We start from the raw sequence: 21,927 nt of genomic DNA, 5'->3' as shown, positions 1-21,927 counted from the left end.
GGGAACTTGTGTCTGAATTCTCTTTTTGTATTCAAATACTTCTTTTCTCTCCTAGTGAAAAAGAACCTTATATCATAATGTTAAAACTTAAAAATGTCAAGGGTTTGTATATGAGGGATATGCTGGAAATTATTCAATGTTAAGTCCATATGGATAAAAATGATTTTGGCCTTAATCATCATTATGTCACTGCACCTAACCAAATGCTGGAACTGGCTAGATGCTTAATACATAAAGAAGGAAGAAAAGCAAGAAAGGAGAAGGAAGGAAAGAAAGGAAGAGGGTAAGAAATAAATAATTTGACCTAATGAAGGATTCAACAATGCATGTATTTTCAAGTTGTTTGGAGCATAAAGCATACTGTAGAATAAAAGTAACTGACAGACTAAAGTACTCTGCCCTTCAATTCATAGTAAAATACTCATATTTGCTCAAATAAAAGTGTGCTCTACTTCTTTCTTTACATCTTCATCACTAGCAATTGAATTGACATTAACTATACTAAAAACTGAGACCTGTGTAATTAACTTAAAAGTCTGCAGCAGATCTTTAATGTGGAGATTTCATTCTGGCATCTTCTCACCTAAGATTTTTACTAAAATTAGAATATACTAGTATGGTTTCATGGATTAGGATAATTTAAATTTGGATTCTGTAATTATGGACTTCTACATGTGTCCACACCAAGGAAACAATGAGCCTGCTGCTGCAGCACCTAGAAATTTTGAGGGAACAAAGGATTTGCATAGTATGCTCATGATTTCTTGTGATTCTGCTCTGCATTCTATTCTTATGTGCTGTATCGAAACTCAATGCTGATATTGAAAATATGGGTTCCTTCCTTTTTCGCCAGTTTTTAAATTTGCTCACCTGAATAATCTGAAAACGTACAAAAGAACAGTTTACATAATAAAATAATAATCTTCTAATCAAAGATAAGTTCAAATTATATTTTAAGGAAATCAACCCAATAGGTATTAGCTTTCCTCCTACTCATCTCTCTTACTACCACCCGATCCAAATCCTCAGAGATTCTTTGATTTCCTATTCTCTGCCTTTTCACAATAGACAATTCTCCTTTTGTGAGACTGACCAGCAATAGCAAATCACCAAGCCACTTTCCCACAGTCGCTGGAGCTCCTTGCTTTTTGCAGAAAAACTAATTAACATGAGCCAGGATGTTACGTGCATCGTATTTAATGGTGATGCTTTGGGCTATCCGATCTCCTTTCATGTCAACACTAAATACTATTTCATAATCGCAGGTTAGCCTTTCAGAGAGAGCTTCATGCAGAACAGTGTGAGCCGATGACAAAGACTCGCTGTCCTAGTGCTAAAGCCACTAGTTAAATGCGTGGATCAATATTTCTCTTCCTTCAGCATTTAGCAGCCAAGGCAGAAGACCAAATGTATACTATTTTGATTCAACTCTTACACTTATCAGAAGAGGTCCTTATCATCTTAATCACCAGGATCCTGAGTTGCCTGGGTTTTTTGTTTTTGTTTTGTTTGGGGGGTTGGTTCTATCAACTGCTAAATTTATGCCAATTTCTCTCTTGTTCATAACTTCAATACAGGCAAAGCCACAACCACATTTGTTCTGCTTTATCGCAGACGGTAGTTTAACAACAACAAAAAGAAAAATTGGATATCCTATCTGTTTCCTGTTTCACAGAGCTGGCATATTGCTTTCAGCACTCTTCCCTGCATGAGCGCCTCTCAGCCGGGCAGGAGAGGAGGGAAGCATGCCCATCGTGCGCTCTGGCATTTCAACAGCACCGACTCCGGCCGTTCCTGCACAGCGTCCTGCCCACCGATACACTCCGTCCTGTCAGCTGCCCATCACCAACTGTGAGAGTTTGTTGCATATACTTTACAATCCACAGCTCTGCAATGGGAAAGGGACTGTCTACTAATAGATAATGCAATAGCAAACGTGAGCCACCACAAAGCGATTTGCATACTTTTACATCTTTGTTTGAAATCACATATTGTATGTTTACTCCAATTATCAAGATATAATAATTGATCAATTTTATATATATATGCAAAGTTACATGTGTATAGAAAGAAAAAGAGAGACAGAAGAGATAAGATCGATCATCTCTAAGTTTACTGAATGATAAATAAGCTTACCATAAAATCAGAACATGAGCAACAGATTTGCAAACCCCACAATTAGAATTTTCCACTGTATTTGAGAAAAATCAGATATTGCCTAAGCAAATGTAACTGAGCACTAAAAAGTAGAGTACAAAAAACTGCATTTCTTTCTCTGCATGAAATAATTTTCCCATCTAAGTAACAATGAGATTGCCTGGCTGGTGTTGCTCAGTGGTCAAGCGGCAACCTATGAACCAGGAGGTCAGGGTTTGATTCCCAGTCAGGGCACATGCCTGAGTTGCAGGCTTGATCTCCAGTAGGGAATCTTTCATCATTGATGTTCCTATCTCTCCCTCCCTTGCCCTACCTCTCTGAAATCAATAAAAATATTTTTAACGTAACAACGAGATTGAAGACTTGAGAGAGTTGCCCTTTATTTATCTATTTTGAGTCTAAAATTCACCTTTCTGTTACAAAACTTTAAAACAAGATTCCAAGCACAATCTCACAGTGAGGGTGTGTGCCACTCTAGTCACTCACTTTATACATTTCCCGTGAGCTTCAAGCCATTGTTCTCTTACTTTCCAATAAAATCTTGTTCTCTTCTCTCCCACTAAACCTTCTGTTTTATTACCAACCCTCCTCATTTTTTTTTCCTTCCCACTAGTTCCTGGCACTCTGCACTAGGAAGCAAAGATTGCCCCCTAGCTGTTGTTGCCTTTCTTAATACATTTATTTCGGTGTTTTTTGAATTTACTAGTAAACCAGAGAGGTTTTTTGTTTGTTTGTTTGTTTGTTTGTTTGTTTACCTCTAGAGTATAACTTATTTCAAGGGATAGATCCTTAATGAATAAACTCACATGTAACTGTGACCTCACATCTCCTAGCCATGAGAAGCAAGGATTCACTAGCAAGGAAGAAAAAATCCACATTAATAGTAATAAAAAAAAGAAAGCCCTTTTTACCCTTTTTAGCAATACCCACCATTCAGCACATGAGATAATGGAAGCAGGAGAGGTTTCACATGCAGCAGCTCCAGGCATTTTCAGCTGCCTTCATGAAAACGAAGTACTTGGTGGATATAAAAACCAAAGGTGGGGCACAGTCTGTCATCCAGGAGCCAACAATTCAATGAAGAGATAGAACAACAATCAGTACAAATCGATGGTAATTGTGGCAAGAGACTTAGCGTGAGAGACTGCAAGATGGAAATGCAGAGAAAAAGAATCCTGCACTGTGACTGTGTGTGATTTCCACCGAGAAACGTTGCCAAGCGGAACGGGAGCCCTCGCAAACCAGACAACAGGAAGCCTCCTTACTGCTCTCCTTGTCTGGGTGTTGGCTTCGTCGCTATTCCACAGGCGTCTGTGCCTAGCGCGCCCTGTCCCACTGTCCTGGGAGCTGGGGCTTACGAGGTGGAGTGCTTGCCCTCAGGCACCTTCAGTCTCTTAGAGAAGATAAGCATTATAATAGAAATGCTCCGTTAGAGAGATACAGACACTGTGGGAATGTATGAGAGGGTCCTAAACCTCCATGAAGTTGCGGAAAGGTTTCCCTGAAGAGGAACTGGAAGAGCGCAGAGAGACAATGTGGCCAAACCAAAGAGCTTCAAAAACCTGGGCACTGGAACTGATGTCAAACTGATGTCAAAATGCCACCCCTTCCACCTATGTTTTCTCTTCTCCTTGCTTGCTGTCCCCTCCTCCAGGCCCCACTCCCTCTCTCTCTTCCCACGCATGCTCTTTCCAAACACAAAGCATCAAATTATGGTGCAGGGAATACCAACTGTGGCCTTCACTCTGTCCTCTGGTGGGATGCAAGCATGTCTTGGTAGGGAGGATGGGTTGATAGGGACACCTCCTGGGAGGCCATTTACAAAACTGACCTGTGTGGTAGTTTTGGAATGAGTAGGGGAAAACATAATTTTTTGTATCATGGATATTGGTTACCTCACCAACTCTCCTATTTGAACCCAAGGGAGGGGAAGTTTAAGCCCAAACTCAAGGAGCATTTTCCACAAAAGGACCAGCCCAGCTAATAAGTAGAAGGCACTTCAGCTCCACAAGAGCAAGAATACAGGGTGGGGCAAAAGGAGGTTTGCAGTTGTCCATATGGAAAATAATGCAATAATTAATCAATAATAACACAAGAATAAACTCTGTTTCATGTACTCACAACTATACATCTATTTTTTTGTCCCACCCTGTATAAACAATAGATATCTTCCAACTTCTTCAAAGAAAAGAACAATTTTAAAGGTTATTTATATGATCATATTCTGACAGTTTTGCAAAACAAAGGCCTTTTCCACCTGGTGGACTCCCTCTCCCTTGACATTTCTACAGCAGGGTCTCTCAACCTCAGCATTACTGGGCCAGATAATTCTACGTCCCGGGGGCTGTGCTATGTATTGTAGGATGCCACTGAACATCCTACGAAGCTGCCCCACCAGATGCCAACAGCACCACCCCTGAGTTCTGACAATCCAAACCATCTCCACACACTGCCAGTTGCCTCTAGGAGGCAAAATCACCCCAAATGGAACCACTGTTAAGCAGGGATGTGTCATCATTTGGTGCTTTGATATCTGCTGCCCTGTGTCACTGCCTAGTTTCTCCATGTGCCCCTCTCCCTAGTAAACTCCAGCCCAGTGTTGGCCACATAGTAGGTGCTCAGGAAATACTCATGGACTGAAATGAATAGCCTTTCACAGCTACGCATGCTTTCACTTTTCCTAAATTCTTTAGAGTTGATGCAAAGGCACACTCTCCCACATGGACCTCCCTCTGTGAGCAAATGGGCCAGGCCAACACACCAAAGGCCGGACTCAGCTCCAAGAAAGAAAATGTGTAGAACAAAGTTATTTATTAAGAACAATCCAATCTGAGAAACATCTTTAAAGATCATCTATCTTCCCTTCAGTTGCATCCCATTTTCCTCCAGGGAAGCTTTATAACTGTATAAATGTTTGTAAACTCTTGCTTTCTCCACGGTTACAAACGCTGAGATCCTATTTATTTATAGTGAGAGGTCAAGACTGAGGCTATTGCCGACCAGAGACGCACTAAGATAATGGTACTGTACTGATATTATTTGAGGCAAATATTTGTCAAAAATATAAATTGAAGTTCCCCTAAATGAGTCGGACCTATATTTCCTTCCCACGATTCTAAATTCTGAAAAATGTCTTAAAGGGGGAGAAAAACCACAGGCAAAGTAACTATGACGATATGAAGCTGGGTAGAGTAAGAAGTGAAACATGGGCAGAAAGGAACACAAACACAGAGAATGAGGCACTCTGAATGGTATGCAGCATCTGAGAAGAACAGTCCAGCTTTGAAACTCTGTAATCTACAAATCAGGGTCTGATAAATGGCACAACAGAGCAGACTGGTATCGTGTCCCCGGACTCAGTCTATTGCCCAAATGTTTTGCATTTGAAGGTCTCGAGGCATTTATGAGAAGTTGAATGAACTTTCGTGGTCAGCTCAGAAATGCCGGTGTCTTGAGGCCAGAATGCTTTCAACCTCATCATTTCCTAACTTGAAGACAGGAAACTGGAAAAGTTTCATGAAGTGTAGGGGAGACAGATTTCATGTTTAAATGTAACAGTATGTTTCTCAAAATATTTAAACGAGCTAGGGAATAAATCTCTTAACTAGAAAGTTAATAAACCAAATGCATGTGTTTTCTCCATCTCAGAATTGACTGCAGGATTTTCCTTAAATAGTCTATGGTCCTTAAAGGGGAGAAAGAAAAAGAATTTCATTTTATTTTTCTTTCACTTACATAGGGTAGAACTGTCCAGAGGGAGAGAGAAAAGAAAAGGGGACCTCACATTTATCGAACATTTATGACATGACACTTTTTGGATCCTTCAAAACAGCATTTCATTTCATCAGAATAATCCTGTGAGGTAAGCTCTGATAACCACATTATCCAGATGAAAAGACTGATGTCCGACTGATAACCTAGCAAATACCAGGACGTGAACCCTAAAACTCTATACTATTTCCCTATTCTACCCTCGCAGTTGCCAAAATTACAAGTATTTTCCAAATTTTTCATTTTCTATGTTTTTTCCTCAGAAAAGTCTAAAGTAAAACAAACAAACAACAAAAATATGTGTTAGAACTCTTCAACGATACTAAAATGTCTTTTTCTTTTTTAAGTGCAGCCTAAGAAAAACAACACTTTATCATCATATAGTCCTCGTATCTACTTAAATTCAGGTTATGGTAACAAAATACACAATTTTATATTAGACTTACCATTTAATAGTGAAATATAAAATAAAACAACTAACTGATCTCAGACATATCTAAATGTATCCTCTTCTGGCAAAAGTATGCACAACATTTACTATAGTTTCAAATGGTTGATTTTTAGTCTTCTAACCATAGTTTAGGAAATGTTTCTGAAGCAAAAATCAAGATATATCCTCTCCCCTTTTTGCCTAATTATTTTTGACATTGAGGCTATCATGATGATACTCAAAAAGGAAAAACGATTGTACAAACTTTCTGCGTTGAAATCTAAAGTGGTTGTACACAATTTTCCTATTAGATAACCTGTGCCTATCAATATTCATGCGTTGATAAGTCAACAAAGCTGATGTAAAGCATATCTGACATGTGGAGAGAAAAGAAATAGCAAGTGGTCCTACTCCAGTAGGAATAGGAGTCAGTCAGTATCATTACTCTGAAAACATTGGCCCATACACAGAATCTCCTTCCATACTCCAAGGTCTAAAAGGAAATCTCGAAGATGCTCTTCCCCATTCATTGAGGGCCACGTCAGGAGACTACACTGGCCGGTGCTACTGAACTCTCATTGGCTCCGTGAGAAAAGGCAAGAGGTGAAACATTTGCTACTGAAAGATTTTACTTAAAGTAAAATTATATGTATCCTCACCCAGTGCTCTTATTAGTGTATGGTGCATTAAAATTCAGTCCCATAATTCTTCATTATCCAGGCATTTAATCATATGAACAATGTGGTAATTTAATTAAAACAACCAACGTAGGTTAGATATCCTTTGGGATACAAACCTAGGAAAATGATCTAAAATCCACTGAGTTTCCATTGTGAAAATGTATTAATATTAGACCACAAACCACAGCAGGAAAAAAAAATGGTGCTCACTCGTAGTAATCTGCTGCAGAAACAAATACTTGAGCTTAGGAAGCCAGTATGCACACCGTTGTTCCTAGAATGAAGGGAGAATCTGTAAGAGGCGCTGCTGTCTCTGCTGTGGTGGTTAGAAAAATGCTGCGGGATGTGCACTTGCAAAGATAAGAACTTTGCTATGTTTAGAATAAAATTGTTGAGAGTTCACATTATGATAGAAAGTTTATTGAATCAATTTTCAAGACTCGCAACCATCTTTTCAAAGCATGAAATTTCATCTTTTAAAACATATTATCTTTATGAGAAACAGTATTTACCTATGTTATAGGAAAACAACATTAATCTTATTTATACCTGAGTATGTAATTGCCAAGAATATTGCTACTAATACAGAGGTTCCCTTTTTCAAATTCTAAAGTCAAGTCCATTTCCATAGACTAGCCAATTGCCATAATCCCCTTGGTTCTTGAATCTCAAATAAATAAATAGGATCAACTTTAGGCTCATAAGGTTCTATAATAATAATAATAATAATAAATATTAATTACCTCCCACCACCAATCTTGCCACAATGAATAAAATCTTCACATCATTCACTATTTGCTGCTAGGCTTCCTTGATGCTAAGCCCAGAAAGTATATGATAAAATTTAAGACTGTTACATGGTTGGGTTAATGTTAACATGATTAACCATCACCCAGCCTGAAATATCTTAGGTTGAACTATTTTACTCAATTGTACAACTCTTGAAAGCTTGTAGTTGTGAATATATACTGAGAAAGGAGAACAAGAGAATTTGGCACCTGGGGCACTGATTTGGATTTCATAATATCATGAAATCCCCAAAGTACATTTCTTGAACCATATTCTATCCATCACAAACAGTTTTGGTAGAAATTTATAAGGTCACCCAAGATTTCTCATGATTTCTGGAGCTAACTTGGTATTGTACTAATCCTGCCCTAACTACTTGCAGGCAAACCAATATAAATGGAAGAGAGCATTTACAATAGTAAAATAGCTCCTAAAAACCTCATTTATTATTGTGCCCTTCCTCACCCAGTCCAACCTTACCCTATCAAAATAATGCCTCGCATACTAAGAAAGCGTCTACCTTGTTCCAGATACACCCAATTTCAGCATCTTCTGCACTTGGCCTTTTACAGGCATACTAAGAAATCAGAAGACATTTTAGAAGGGTGGCCAAAAAGATAAGTGAAAAGTATAAGGGCATTCCAGAATCCAAAGAAAGAAAGGATGGGTTGAGCAAGAGTATCAAAGTTCAAGAGGAATAAAAAGCAAAATATAATCAAGACCTTGAATTGTTTGAAGAGCATCGCATAGTTTCAGGATGGTAAGAACAAGAATGCAAAAGAGAAAGTAGTGGGAACTTTATCCACAAAAGGTAGGGAAGGGGATGATGAGGTAGGATTAAGTAATCTTGCAAGTGGAATAAATGTGATGAGGACCCATTGTGAATGGGGACCCATCTACATTTTCGAAAGTACATTCTGACTCACTGTGGAGAGACTATGATCCTCCAACTACTCTTTATGTAGCTTTATTTCCCAGCTTCTCCCCCTTTAATTCTTATAACCTACCCCTTATTCTATAATACTCATTCTGTATTCCTGAGTACAAGTATAAAATTGCTACAAGTATAAAGCTTTTCAAGAAATTTTGTTATCAAGGGAAGGAGAGAAATATGAAATAGCTGGATGTAGATGTGAGGGAGGGTTTTCAGTAATTTTTAAGATCAGAATTATTATGACATATTGGTATGCTACTGAGATTGATTCAGTAAGAATGAGAAATTGAGGATACATGACTGAGGGGAGACAATTCAGGAGTAAAATCCATGAGTAAAGAGATGGGGATCCAAGAAAGGGTTCATCCATCCTAATGGAAGATTGAGAATATGAGCACAAATATAGGAGAATTAACAAATTATAGAGCAATCAATTAAAGTGAGGTTTGTGTTCTGGTTGCTTTATTAGCTGAGAGTGAAGAATACGAAATGGATGTTGAATGTTTAAGGAGAAGGAGACACATTCAAATAGATACTGGAGCACAGGAAAAAAAGTTGACTAGGGATACCCAGTAGAACAATTAGAGCTGAAGGAAAGCTTGAAAAATAGCAGTCTGCTGACTTTATGTTATTTGGCTAATTGGTTGGTTTTTCCAATATGTCTGTTGGTTATAGGGTGGGAAGAAGACTTGGGTTTAACCAGGATGGGAATTTGGTAAACTTAGATAATGGAGAAATGTATATGCAAGCAAGTAAATGATTTTAGTAATAGGCTCTAAGAATGTTAAAGGGAAAAATGAGCACATGAGAGAGCATGATGGGGAAAATAATATTAAATTTCTCCACTAGACTTAAGGATTCATCCAGTGAGGATACTAAAAAGAGTGAGCTTTAAAGTTAGTAGAGGTAATCAAATATGGGGTCCTTGACATCAATGGTTTAGGAGTGATGTAGGCTTTGGTAGTAACAATGTCTATGATATGACTACAAAAACAAGTGAATAAAAAGAAGAGGTGTTTGTCAAATCAAGGAACTGAGATGCACCGGTGTTGGGTAGTGATTTGAATCAGTGTGCCATAAGAATGTTTAAAATGTGCAATACCTGACTATTTAGCCAAGTGCACTGAACTCTTTTCCTAGATCATCAAATTTAAAAATGACAATAGCCAACACAATAGCCATCCAGTGTGAAAGAATCAAAATTTTTTGTCAGATCTGCAAAAAAAGATAATTTTTAAATTAAGACAAGGGACATGTAACCTGCTTCTAATCAATAACAGCATATGGGAAAAGTGATGAGATGTCATTTACATGTCATGTTATATGACAGAAGAAATTTGTAGATGTAATTGAGGTCCCAAGTCTCTTGGATTTGAATAACTAGAAAAGATAATTATCCTGGGTGGGTCTGACTGGATGAGGTGAGACCTTCAAAAAATAATGTAGAGATTGGCTGGTATGGTTCAGTGGTTGAGCATCAACCCATGAACCAGGAGATCACGGTTCAATTCCTAGTTAGGGCACATGCCCCAGAAGGCTCGATCCCCAGTGGGGGCTATGCATGAGGCATTCAATCAATGATTCTCTCTCATAATTGATGTTTCTATCTCTTTCTCCCTCTCCCTTCCTCTCTAAAACCAATAAAAAATATACATTAAAATAATAATAATAATTTAGAGTTAAGAGAGATGCTTCCAGTGGCCTTGAAGAAGCTAGTCTCTATGAGTTCTACGAGCTGCAACAAATTGAATTCTCCTAATGAGCACGTAGGCTTGGAGGGGTCTCAAGCCTCAGGTGATAGCATATGTGTGGACGACATTTCGACTGTAGTCTTGTAAGATACTGAGCAAAGGATCCAGCTAAGCTCTGCCTGGACTCCTGACCCACAGAAACTGTGGCGAAATAAGTGTAAATTGTTTCAAGCCACTAAGACTGTTATGCAGCAATAATAAACCAAGACAATACGAGATAGAGTAGTGATTAAAAGTCACAGAAAATAAACCCTTATCTTGAAAGTTAACTACAGGTATTTTGTGTCAAGCACTTAAAAAGATCCTGAAAGAAGGCACCCTTCCATAGGTAATGGATGAACGAAGAATGAATTAAAAAAGGAACCCATAGTAAAAGAATTTATGGTAAACCTCTGAGGACAGTATCAGAGTAATATTAATAAACAGCTACGCCATTATTAAATTACTAGAGGCCTGGTGCACAAGATTCGTGCCTCTCACAGTCCGGGAGCCCTTGGGGGATGTCCAACTGACGGCTTAGGCCCGCTCCCCATGGAGCCGTCAGTCAGACATCCTTAGCTGTTGCAGATGCGGGAGAGGCTCTCACCACCACCACTGCGCTTGCCAGCCATGAGCCCAGCTTCTGGCTGAGCAGCGCTCTCCCTGTGGAAGCGCACTGACCACCAGGGGCAGCTCCTGCATTGAGCATCTGCCCCCTGGTGGTCCATGCATGTCATAGTGACCGAGTGACTGGTCCTTCCACCATTCAGTTGATTTGCATATCAGCTTTTTATTATATAGGATTCCTATATCTAATTTTTACAACATAAATTTTCTATTGTTCTATAAAAAATTAAATATTATGAAGTGAGACATGAAATACTTAAAAAATAACCTGATTAATCAAATGTAATGAGATCTCAGTATCTTCATTTAATAATATTTTATTTGCAGTGTATTTTTTAAGACTCAAATATCATCTATATATATAAAGAGCCAGGGTCCGCAACGTCCACAACGACAAAGGCTCCACCAAACACCAGAAATCAGTGCTAGGTTGCCGTGGAGACACAGCACTGACTGCAGCCGGTGCCAGTGCAGCGACCCAGCACTGACTGCTGAGGGGGCTGCAGATCAGGCCCAGAGAGAGGCCTGCAGAGAGAGAGGCAGGGTCTGACCCACAGCCTCTGTGGCAGCTGTTGATCTCTCTCTTTCTCTCCCAGCTTCTCCAGCAGCCACACCTCTGTTTCTCTCTGGGGCTTTGCAAGGCTGCTGATCAGCCCTGCCTCTTTGATCAGGCACAGAGATAGGCCTGGAGATGCTGACTGGCATAGAAACTGACCAATCAGAACCAAATCTGGGTGAAGTGCCAGGAGCCAATGGCTGCCTAGGAGGCAGAGCTTTTGACACTGACTGGCATAGAAACTGACCAATCAGAACCCAATCTGGCTGAAGTGCGAGGAGCCAATGGCTGCCTAGAAGGCAGAGTTTTTGATGCTGATTGGCATAGAAACTGACCAATCAGAACCTAATCTGGGTGAACTACAAAGGCAGAACCCAAGGTGGGGGCTGAGGAGGGGTTTTAGGGCAATAGCTGTTTGGTGTAAGGTGTAAGAAAGCAGTTCAATTTTTTAATGACCGGTTTGGCAGTATAGTGCATTTGGCTGGCTATCAGTCCATATATAGGGATTATGTGTTTTTGTCTGCCAAGAGCATCTCCTCCTGCTGAAAAAGGCTTTTCTCCCCCATTTAAACAATCCTATCCTGTATAATATATCTATACTAATAAAAGGGTAATATGCTAATTAGACTGGGTTGACCAGCCATCTTCCAGACATCCGACTTCCTTCCAGACAAAGCCATGGTGGTGGGGGCCGAGGCAGAGACAGTTAGGAGCAATCAGGCCAGCATGGGAGGGCAGTTGGGGGCAAGATCAGGCCAGCAGGGGAGGGCAGTTGGGGGTGAGATCAGGCTGGCAGGAGAGGGCAGTTAGGGGTGATCATGCAGGCAGAGAGGTTAGGGGCAGTTAGGCAAGCAGGCAGAGGGGTAGGGGCAATCAAGCAGGCAGGCAGAGGCACTTAGGGGTGATTAGGCAGGCAGGCAGGTGAACGGTTAGGAGCCAGCAGTACCAGATTGTGAGAGGGATGTCTGACCGCTGGTTTAGGTCCATAGGGATCGGGCCTAAACCGGCAGTCAGACATCCCCCAAGGGGTCCCCGACTGGAGAGGGTGCAGGCTGGGCTAAAGGAACCCCCTCCCCTCCATGCACAAATTTCGTGCACTGAGTCACCAGTTTTATATATTTCCAGTCATTATGTGGGAGAGTATGCAATGAACAAAACAGGGGGAAAAAATGCTTCACTCTGTGGAGCTTGTATTCTAGGAAGGAGAGATAGAAAGTAAATAATAAACTGTAGATATTATATGGTGTATTATAAGACAATAAAAGCATGGAAAAGTAACTATAAAAGGAATTGAAGGAAAGAAGAGAGATACTGTCATAAAATAAGGCAGCTTGGATAGACCTTATTACCAAAGACCTAATGGAGGTGAGGAAGTGAAGCTTTATATGGAGAAGGATTTTTTTCCCAGGCAAATGTGGTGGCTAAAGGTCAGAGCTTACTTATCAGGCCTCTGGAGAAACAGCAAGAAGGCTGGTATGACTGCTCTGGAGCAGCAGGAGGGAACAGATAGAAGGTGGGGAACTAACACCAGGGGCCAGATCACACAGGGTCAGGTAGGGATTGTAAGGACTTTGGATTTGGCCTCCGGGTGAAACAGGAAACACTGCAGAGTTTTAAACAGAAGAGAGATGTGATCTCATTTACATGGTTTACCAGGTGATTTTGGCTCCTGTGTTGAGAAGAGTCTGGCAGCAAAGGCAGAAGCAGGGAGACCAGTTAGGAGTCTGTCGTAAACATCACAACAGAGCATAGCAGGTGGTGAGAAGTGGTCAGATTCTGGAGGTATAAGATTCCCTGATGAACCAGATGTGGGTTTGACAATAGATTTACAGTCATTTGTATGGAAAATAAACAAGTACTAAATGATACTACTATAATAAACTCTGTTGTGTTTTGCGTAATCACAACTGTAACCCGACTTTTGTCCCACCCTGTATAAAAGATATATGCATCCCCACGTTCATTGATGCATTATTTATAATAGTCAAGATATGCAAATGACCTAAGTGTCCACTGATGGATGAATGGATAAAGAAAGGTGTGGTGCACACACATACAATGCAATACTGTTCAGCATAAAAAAGAATGAAATCTTTCCATGTGTAGCAACATGGGTGGATGGACCTTGAGGGCATTATGCTAAGTGAAATGTCAGACACAGGAAAACAAATACTGTATAATTGCACTTATATGTGGAATCTAAAAATAAATAACAAAAAAAAGGACTCATTTATACATAGAACAGATTGGTGGTTGCCAAAGGAGAAAGGATTGGGGAAATGGCCAAAATAGGTATATTTTTCTTTTCTGAGTTTCCTATACTGAAAGAGGTCAAAAAGTACAAACTTTCAGTTATAAAGTAAATAAGTCATGGAATGTAATGTATAGCATGTCAAGATAACTATAGTTAATAATACTGCATTGTATATCTGAATGTTGAAAAGAGAATAAATCTTAAAACTCCTTATCACAAGAAAAATATTTTATAACAATGTATGTTGATGGATAATAACTAGACTTATTGTGATGATCATTTTGCAATGTATATAAATATCAAATCGTTATGTGCTACACCTGAAACTAATAAAATGTTATATATCAATTATACCTCAATAATAAATATATAAATAATAAAGTGGATAAATCATTATAAACAAATGCATATGTAGATAGCATACCTAGTGATGTGATTCACAATATAGTGAATATTTTTTTATTTTTTTATGTATTTTTTAAATTTATTTTCCCTTTATTAAAATATTACAAATGTGTCCTTATCCCCCCAATGTTCTCTCATCCCCCCAATCCTGCCCTCACCCTCACCACCTGTTGACCACATCCATTGCTTATGCTTATATGCATACACACAAGTCCTTTGGTTGATCTCTCCCCCGCATCCCCACCCTCCCCTACCTTCCCTCTGAATTTTGAGCATGTGATCGATGCTTCTCTGTTTCTACATCTGTTTTTGTTCATCGGTTTATGTTATTCATTATAATCCACAAATGAGTGAGAATGTGATATTTATCTTTCTCTGACTGACTTATTTCACTCTCCAGCTCCATCCATGCTATTGCAAATGGTAGGAGTTCCTTCCTTTTTACAGCAGTGTAGTATTCCATTGTGTAGATGTACCACAGTTTTCTAATCCATTCATCTGCTAATGGGCATTTAGGCTGATTCCAAATCTTAGCTATTGTAAATTGTGCTGCTATGAACATAGGGATATATCTATATCCTTTCTGACTGGTGTTTCTGGTTTCTTGGGATATATTCATAGAAGTGGGATCACTGGATCAAATGGAAGTTCCATTTTTAGTTTTTTGAGGAAAGTCCATACTGTTCTCCACACTAGCTGCACCAGTTTGCATTCCCACCAGCAGTGAACAAGGGTTCCTTTTTCTCTGCATCCTCTGCAGTTTGTTAGGTAATTTTCAGATTGCCAAGGGCCAGGCCTTTCATATGCAACAGGGCGGAACAAGCAGCTATGGATGATCCTCAGTTCTACCCTAAGAGGCCCCGTGTCTCAGTGTCCTGGTAATCGCTGCAAGCACCTCTGAGAGAAAGCCACCCTCGAGTTCCGCCCGCTGCCAGACAGTCCAGTTTCTCCCCGTATGAGTCTGGGCCCCCAGAGACTCGCCCAGAACAGGAGTTCAGAGCAGTTGGGAGCTTGAGACTCCCTCCCGATTGAAAAAGACAACCGTGTCCTCAGTTGCCAGCCCTTTCCACGTGCACCTCCGTACCTCTGCCCTTTACTTCTGCACCTCCTCTGAGTCTCAGTGTGCTTTTCTCTTTCCTTCTAGTTGTAGAATTTCCACTCAGCCAGCCTTCCTGTGGTTCTGGATGATATCCGTTTCGTCTTTTAGTTGTATTTTTAAAGGGGTTGTGTGAGGCAGCAATTTCCAGTGTTTACCTATGCCACCATCTTGGTTTGTCCTATATTATTTTTGCATTATTTTATTTTTTTAAAAATATATTTTATTGATTTTTTACAGAGAGGAAGGGAGAGGAATAGAGAGTTAGAAACATCAATGAGAGAGAAACATTGATCAGCTGCCTCCCGCACACCCCCTACTGGGGATGTGTCCGCAACCAAGGTACATGCCCTTGACCGGAATCGAACCCGGGACCCTTCAGTCCGCAGGCTGACGCTCTATCCACTGAGCCAAACCGGTTAGGGCATATTTTTGCATTATTTTAAATCTCCTTATGCTCTTGATTTTATGTCTATAAAATTCCTATTGTTTAAACTAGGAAAATCTGCTTTTTTATTCCTGTGCCAGTGCTATGCTGCATTGATTACAATGGTTTGGTAGTAAGTTTCAGTATCAGGCAAGGCAAGTCTATACTTATTCTTCTTCTTCCTCTCATATCATCCTTGAATATTCCAGGACATTTCTTCTTTCATATAAATTTATAAATAGTTTTACCTAGTTCTTGAACCACCTCTAGTCTGTCTGGAATTGCATTACATATATAAGTTACTATTTTTTCATTGTTTTCCCACCCAGCAACATCAGTACCTCTCGATTTATCTGGGGTTTTTTGTTTGGTTTTATGTCCTTTAATAAGATTGCATTTTTGCTTTCCTTTTTAAATTATGGAGCATAATGCATCAAGACAAAATTAAATAACATATAACTATAATGAATAAGTAAATAGTGAACACCTATGTAACTACCATAAGAAATAGTACATTATAATCACCTAAAAGTCCCCAACAAATGTGTGTCTTCCCAGATACACTCTCGTGAGCAAGCCTTCTAAGTTCCATCAGCATGCCCTCCTCTCCCTCAGCACATACACATGCAAGGTTTTCAGTGACTGGAGAGGAAGGTTGAAAGGATACATCTTCCTTTAATCCCCTCTTAACCTTTTTAAATTAACATATAGAGAAAGAAGCTTATATGGAATATTGCTAAAACACTATAGGTAAATCTTTCAGCTTTGAGATATTAATTTTATTAAATTAATTACTCCTAAAGCACTTTATAGTTTCCTTTTATTTTTTATATTATTTTTATTTATTTTAATAATGCTTAGATGCAGTGCCACATGATGTAAAAAAATGTATTGGCATGTTTATCTATATAGAAATTATTATTAAAAACTGAAAATATTTTCCAATTGAGCCAAACAGGCAAAAATAGAAAAAAAATATAAATAGTTGATTAAAATATACTTTTCTGAAATAATTTAGGTAATTATATCAATTATCCACTTCAGTTAACATGTGCAGGTCCCAGGTAAATCATCTAAAAATACAAGTTCTTGAAACAAATTACATAAAGTTGATTTTTTTTATTTGCTATATTAATAGACCAATTTCTCTATGCCAACATAAAGCAACTTCACAAATTTTAAATAAATATATGATTTAAAATATAATGAGCCCATTACTCAAATGTGTATATAATCACTATCACACTCATAAATATATTTTGATTGAAAAGAACCTCCAATCTCATATGAAGGAACAAATTGTAAGAATATACATACATTGCCCCCAAATATTTACATGTAATTTATACTATAATTTAGTCAACTATTGTGTAACTTTTATTTTAAAGTCTTTCTGTGACATAATTTGATATTGAGCCCCTACAGAGACTCAAAGGCAATTTGTATTTCAAACAACGCTCTATTTTTGTCTCCAAATGAAAAATCAGCTTCTCCTAAAGTGTGTGTGTGAGAGAGAAAGAGAGAGAGAGAGGGCAAAACTAATAGATTCTGGTAATTAGAAATGAAATTTGGAATGCATAATGGAAGGCCCAGAATTTGAGGCCTCAGAGTTTTATCGGAATGTTATTACATAGGCATAATTGAGTGAATTGGCCATACCAGTTCCCTGATCTCCAGCTCCCCAATGCCAGGACTATATCATGTGGTTCAAAGTCCAAACCCTCAAAATCAAACGTTTTGGTCTTTCCACAAAACCAGACTCCATGCTGAAACTATCAAGGGCCTACCAGGGGTCACCTTGCTAACAAAATACATGCAGGTATGGTTCCATGTGTCCACCCTCAGTAACAAAGATATTCTAATTACTTGGGAAATTCCAGGAACAGCGATAAAGTTCAGCCAAATTCTTTATTATACAATGGCACTACATAAAATTGTTCAACATATCTTCAAAAGGCATCCAAATAAAGTAGTTTATTGACTTTATGTATTAGAATCTCCTAGCCATTGACAAATTTATACCTTTTTAAATAAATAATATCCTATGTCCATTCACCAACTCTTCCTGGAATTTAATCTATCCTTTTTAACTCGATCCATTAACATGAGAGTAATGAGTCCACAGTTTTTAAGGTTTCTATTCCTCATGTCAGGTAGAAAAGGAAGGCGAGTGTCTAATTAGACTAAAATTGAGGATCAATTTAAAAAGTTGCATACCGTGTTACTTGAAAAACAAAAGTTCACAATTGCAAAGCACCCCTGGATGGCAAATCCTTCATCTAGTCACACTATTTGGTGTCACTCCAGCAAGAGCACTAATCAGCCAGCGTGATGAGCTAACAGAGGACCTACTGCTGTGTGGTGTGGGCCTGCTTTCCAGCTGTGCCAGCTTACTCACCCTCTCGCTTGAATCTGAACAAGATCCTTGTTTATCAGATACAGACTTTGGTAAAGTTCTTGTGACAATGTTCCCAGGAATCTTTCCAAGAAATCAGATCTGCCTGGTCTTAATAAAGCTGCTTTCAGCAGGACTGCTGAGAGGGACCCAGGAAACAAAGGATGAAAGCTGTTCTAGCCACAGTGGTCTCAGGAGGTCACGCCTACGGGCCTTTCGCTGTCAGGAAAATAGCAGCGAACCCAGACAATCCCAAATCAAGCAAATTTAAGTGTGTGAACAAAAACAAAGATGAAGAAAACAATGTAGTTCTTGAAAACCAGTTTGTCAATGAACAAGATCAAAGCCTCAAGACTTTCTTATAGACTAGCTCGCTCCATTGTAAAAAAAATAAACAGGCAAATAAATTCCTCTACCACATCAAGTTTTCAAAGAGAAAATCTCAGCCTCATGGAGGATATGAGTAGCCTTACTCCTATTTCATGAATTTAAAAAAAAAAAAGTAAGAAATAAAGTTCCTGAGGCACAACATGAACTGATAGAACAGAAACTTTATGTTCCTTTAACAAATCACACTCCTTCTACTGGAAACCTCAAGGAGGTAACAACACAAGTGTGCGCTATCCTCCACTTATGGATAACAACCTGCCAGCCATGGGATGCAATCTGATCTGAAAGAACTGGGAGAGAAACACAACTCATGTGCGAACCTTAAAGGAGGGAAAGGGTCTGTACATATTCATTTCTGTTCTTCACTTTTCTTTAACAAGATCCTTCATTCCTTGGGTGTAGAAATCATTCCATTCCAGTCATGATTTACAAAGTTATATCTGTTTCTCACTTGTATTAGTTTTGGATCGCTGCTATAACAAACTGCCATAAATGTAGTGGCCTAAAACAACACAGGTGTAGTATTTTACTTATACTTCTGGAGGTCAGAGGTCTGAAAGAGGCCTCATTGAGCAAAATCAAGGTGTCTGCAGGCCGGCATTCGTTCTGAGGCTCTGGGAACAATCTTCTTTCTGGGCTTTTCTCCTTTCTAGAGGCTCCCTGCACCACTTGACTCACAGCATCCTTGGTTCATGTTCATTCAAAGCCAGCAATGGCCAGTTCAATCCTTCTCTCTTGGCACCATGCTGACCCTGCCCCCTCCCTCTTCCACACTTAAGGACCTTGTAATTACACTTGGCACACCTGGACAACTCGAAGTACTCTCTATCCTAAATTCAACTAATGAACAACCTTAATTCTACCTGCAACTTTAATTCCCCTTTGCCATGCAACCTAATCTATTCAAAGGTTCCATGGATGAGGATATAGGCATTGGGGGGGGGGGGGGGGTGGTGATGGATAAAGTTTATATACAGTAAAATAGTACAGCCTCGCTGGTATGAGAGCACAGCAGTAAGAGTCCCAAAGCCTCCATTTGGTCTGGCCCTACAACAAATACATTTTTTTATTTAGGTCATACAGCTTCCCTGGGCCTCAGCTTCTTCATCTAGTAACTTTTTAAATAGTCATTATTTCTGAACAATTTATTAAATTTATCTCATTTATATTATTTGTACTATTAAATTTAAATCATAGAAAACATAAGACAGTTTCTCAACAAAAGACTACATTCGCAGTTTCATATGCATGGCATCCTAAACTATCTTCCCATTGTCTTCATTTTTTGTTTTGGAAACAGCACTGAAAACATTCTTCTGATTGTCAACTCATGACTTCTTAGTAATTAAGATCATTGAAAACCTACTTAGAAGTGATTATTCAGTGCATGATATTTCTAAGTTCATTTCACTGAGCACCGGAAACAGCTTCCTGTTTGTTAATATATTACTCCTGTCATTAAATTATCTGATCTTCAAAAGTTCAATTTTCAGTCAAAACATTAAAATTTTGTCTACATTGAGTTAAAATATGCAGCAATTGGGAATAACATAACTCAAATATTACCAATCATGCTATAACTAATATGTGGGGGTGTGTCTAGACATTTCCCTTGAAATACATATTGAACCAGCTCACTTGAGGCAGTTAATTTGTTAATTATATGTAGATATATATAAATGTAAATTTTCAAGTGTCAGGGGGAATGATATGGGTCTCAAACAAAGAACATATTCTAATAGAATCAAGTTGGGTCTATTGGTTTTAACCATAATTAAAATTAAAATGCTTTTCTATTTTATTTGTAATATATTTTGAAAAACTTAAAAATAAGGCTGGAGAGTTTCTTCTAATAAGAAACAAGCCCATTAAACATGTAAGGAGACATTGGGGCCTCAGTGAGTCTTACCAACGTAATAACCTGCCCAGAAAGCCGTGTAAACTCAGTTTGTCCAAAAAGCACTATCTAACTGGTCTGTTTTGGATGGCATATTACCTAAACCTATACCAGTTGTGCCTTTCTATAAGGACATTATTTTTTATCTCATATTTGTATATCTGTATAAAAGTCTTATAAAGAGGCTTTAAAAACAGAAAGAAGTGTTAATTCAGTTGAACTAGCATTTTTAAAGAAATAGGACATGGTATTCCCCATTTGGAAGGGCAAGCCCAGAGAAGACATACCATTTATCATGTAACGAATGGTTCACAATTTTTTAAATATCTTTGAGTTTAGGACACTGAAAAAATTTTTTAATAATGAAATCTCTTCTCAAGAATTAATATAGAGTGTACCCCAAAAAATGTATACACACACTTTGAATAATTATAAAGGCAGTATTTATTAAAATGCATTTCTTTTTCAAAATTGAGCTATCAGCTGTTAAAGTGCGTATACAATTTTGGGGACACCCTGTCTATGAACACCAGGCATAAATATGAGAAAATACTGATCAAAGACTCCTATTTATACTGTTCAAAAAACCATAGAATATTGAGGTGCCAGAGGGAGAAACATATAAAAAAAGCCAATGTGATAAAAGGCAAACCTATTAAACAACTAAAATTAGGAATTATAAGAATATTATTTTAAAAGTAATTAACAAAATTAGATCCTATTGGATGCAGAAGTATATTTATGGAACCATTTAGGAAGCTTCCCCATGGAAGTACTGTACAAAATGGGTGATAATTGTTTTTTATCTAAATTGTTCAATCATTTGTATTACCTTTGTGTTTGCAATTGCTTATTTACTCTTTTAGAAAAAATACAAAGAATGGTAGTCCATGCCTCTAATTAAATTGGACAACATTTTTTAATTATCCACTCTAGACTCAACCAATCAAGCATTTTGTTTCACAAGCCTAGACAATCAGTCATGTTGACCCATTGGTGACCAGCCTCCTTAAAGCCTGGCCCTCAGACAGGTTGTCTTTCTGCCAAAAGAGAGATCTGCACAGCAAAACCGTGTGGTAAGTGTTTGGTAGACACTAGCTCCCTTCAGTTTCCTTTTCTTTTTCTTCTTCTTTTTTTCCTCTTTTTCGAATAGAAAATTTAAAAAAAAGTCATCCGATTCCTATTTGTAGATATTCTGGAATAGCCAAGGCCATAGCTATGGGGATCTAGCTTATGTTTGTATAGGAGCTTTATAGATAACAGTATAATGTGGCCTATTCCTCCGTTTCATTTCTAGCTTTGTTTTGATTAATGAAGCCTAAAGGCCAAGAATTCAACCACTTCAACTCGGCTGCTTTAGCAGTTGAGCTGATGTATCTCCTGAAATGC

This window comes from Myotis nattereri (genome assembly GCF_964212035.1).
Source record: "Myotis nattereri genome assembly, chromosome: 5".
Lineage (NCBI taxonomy): Eukaryota > Metazoa > Chordata > Mammalia > Chiroptera > Vespertilionidae > Myotis > Myotis nattereri.
This window is presented reverse-complemented; position numbering follows the sequence as displayed.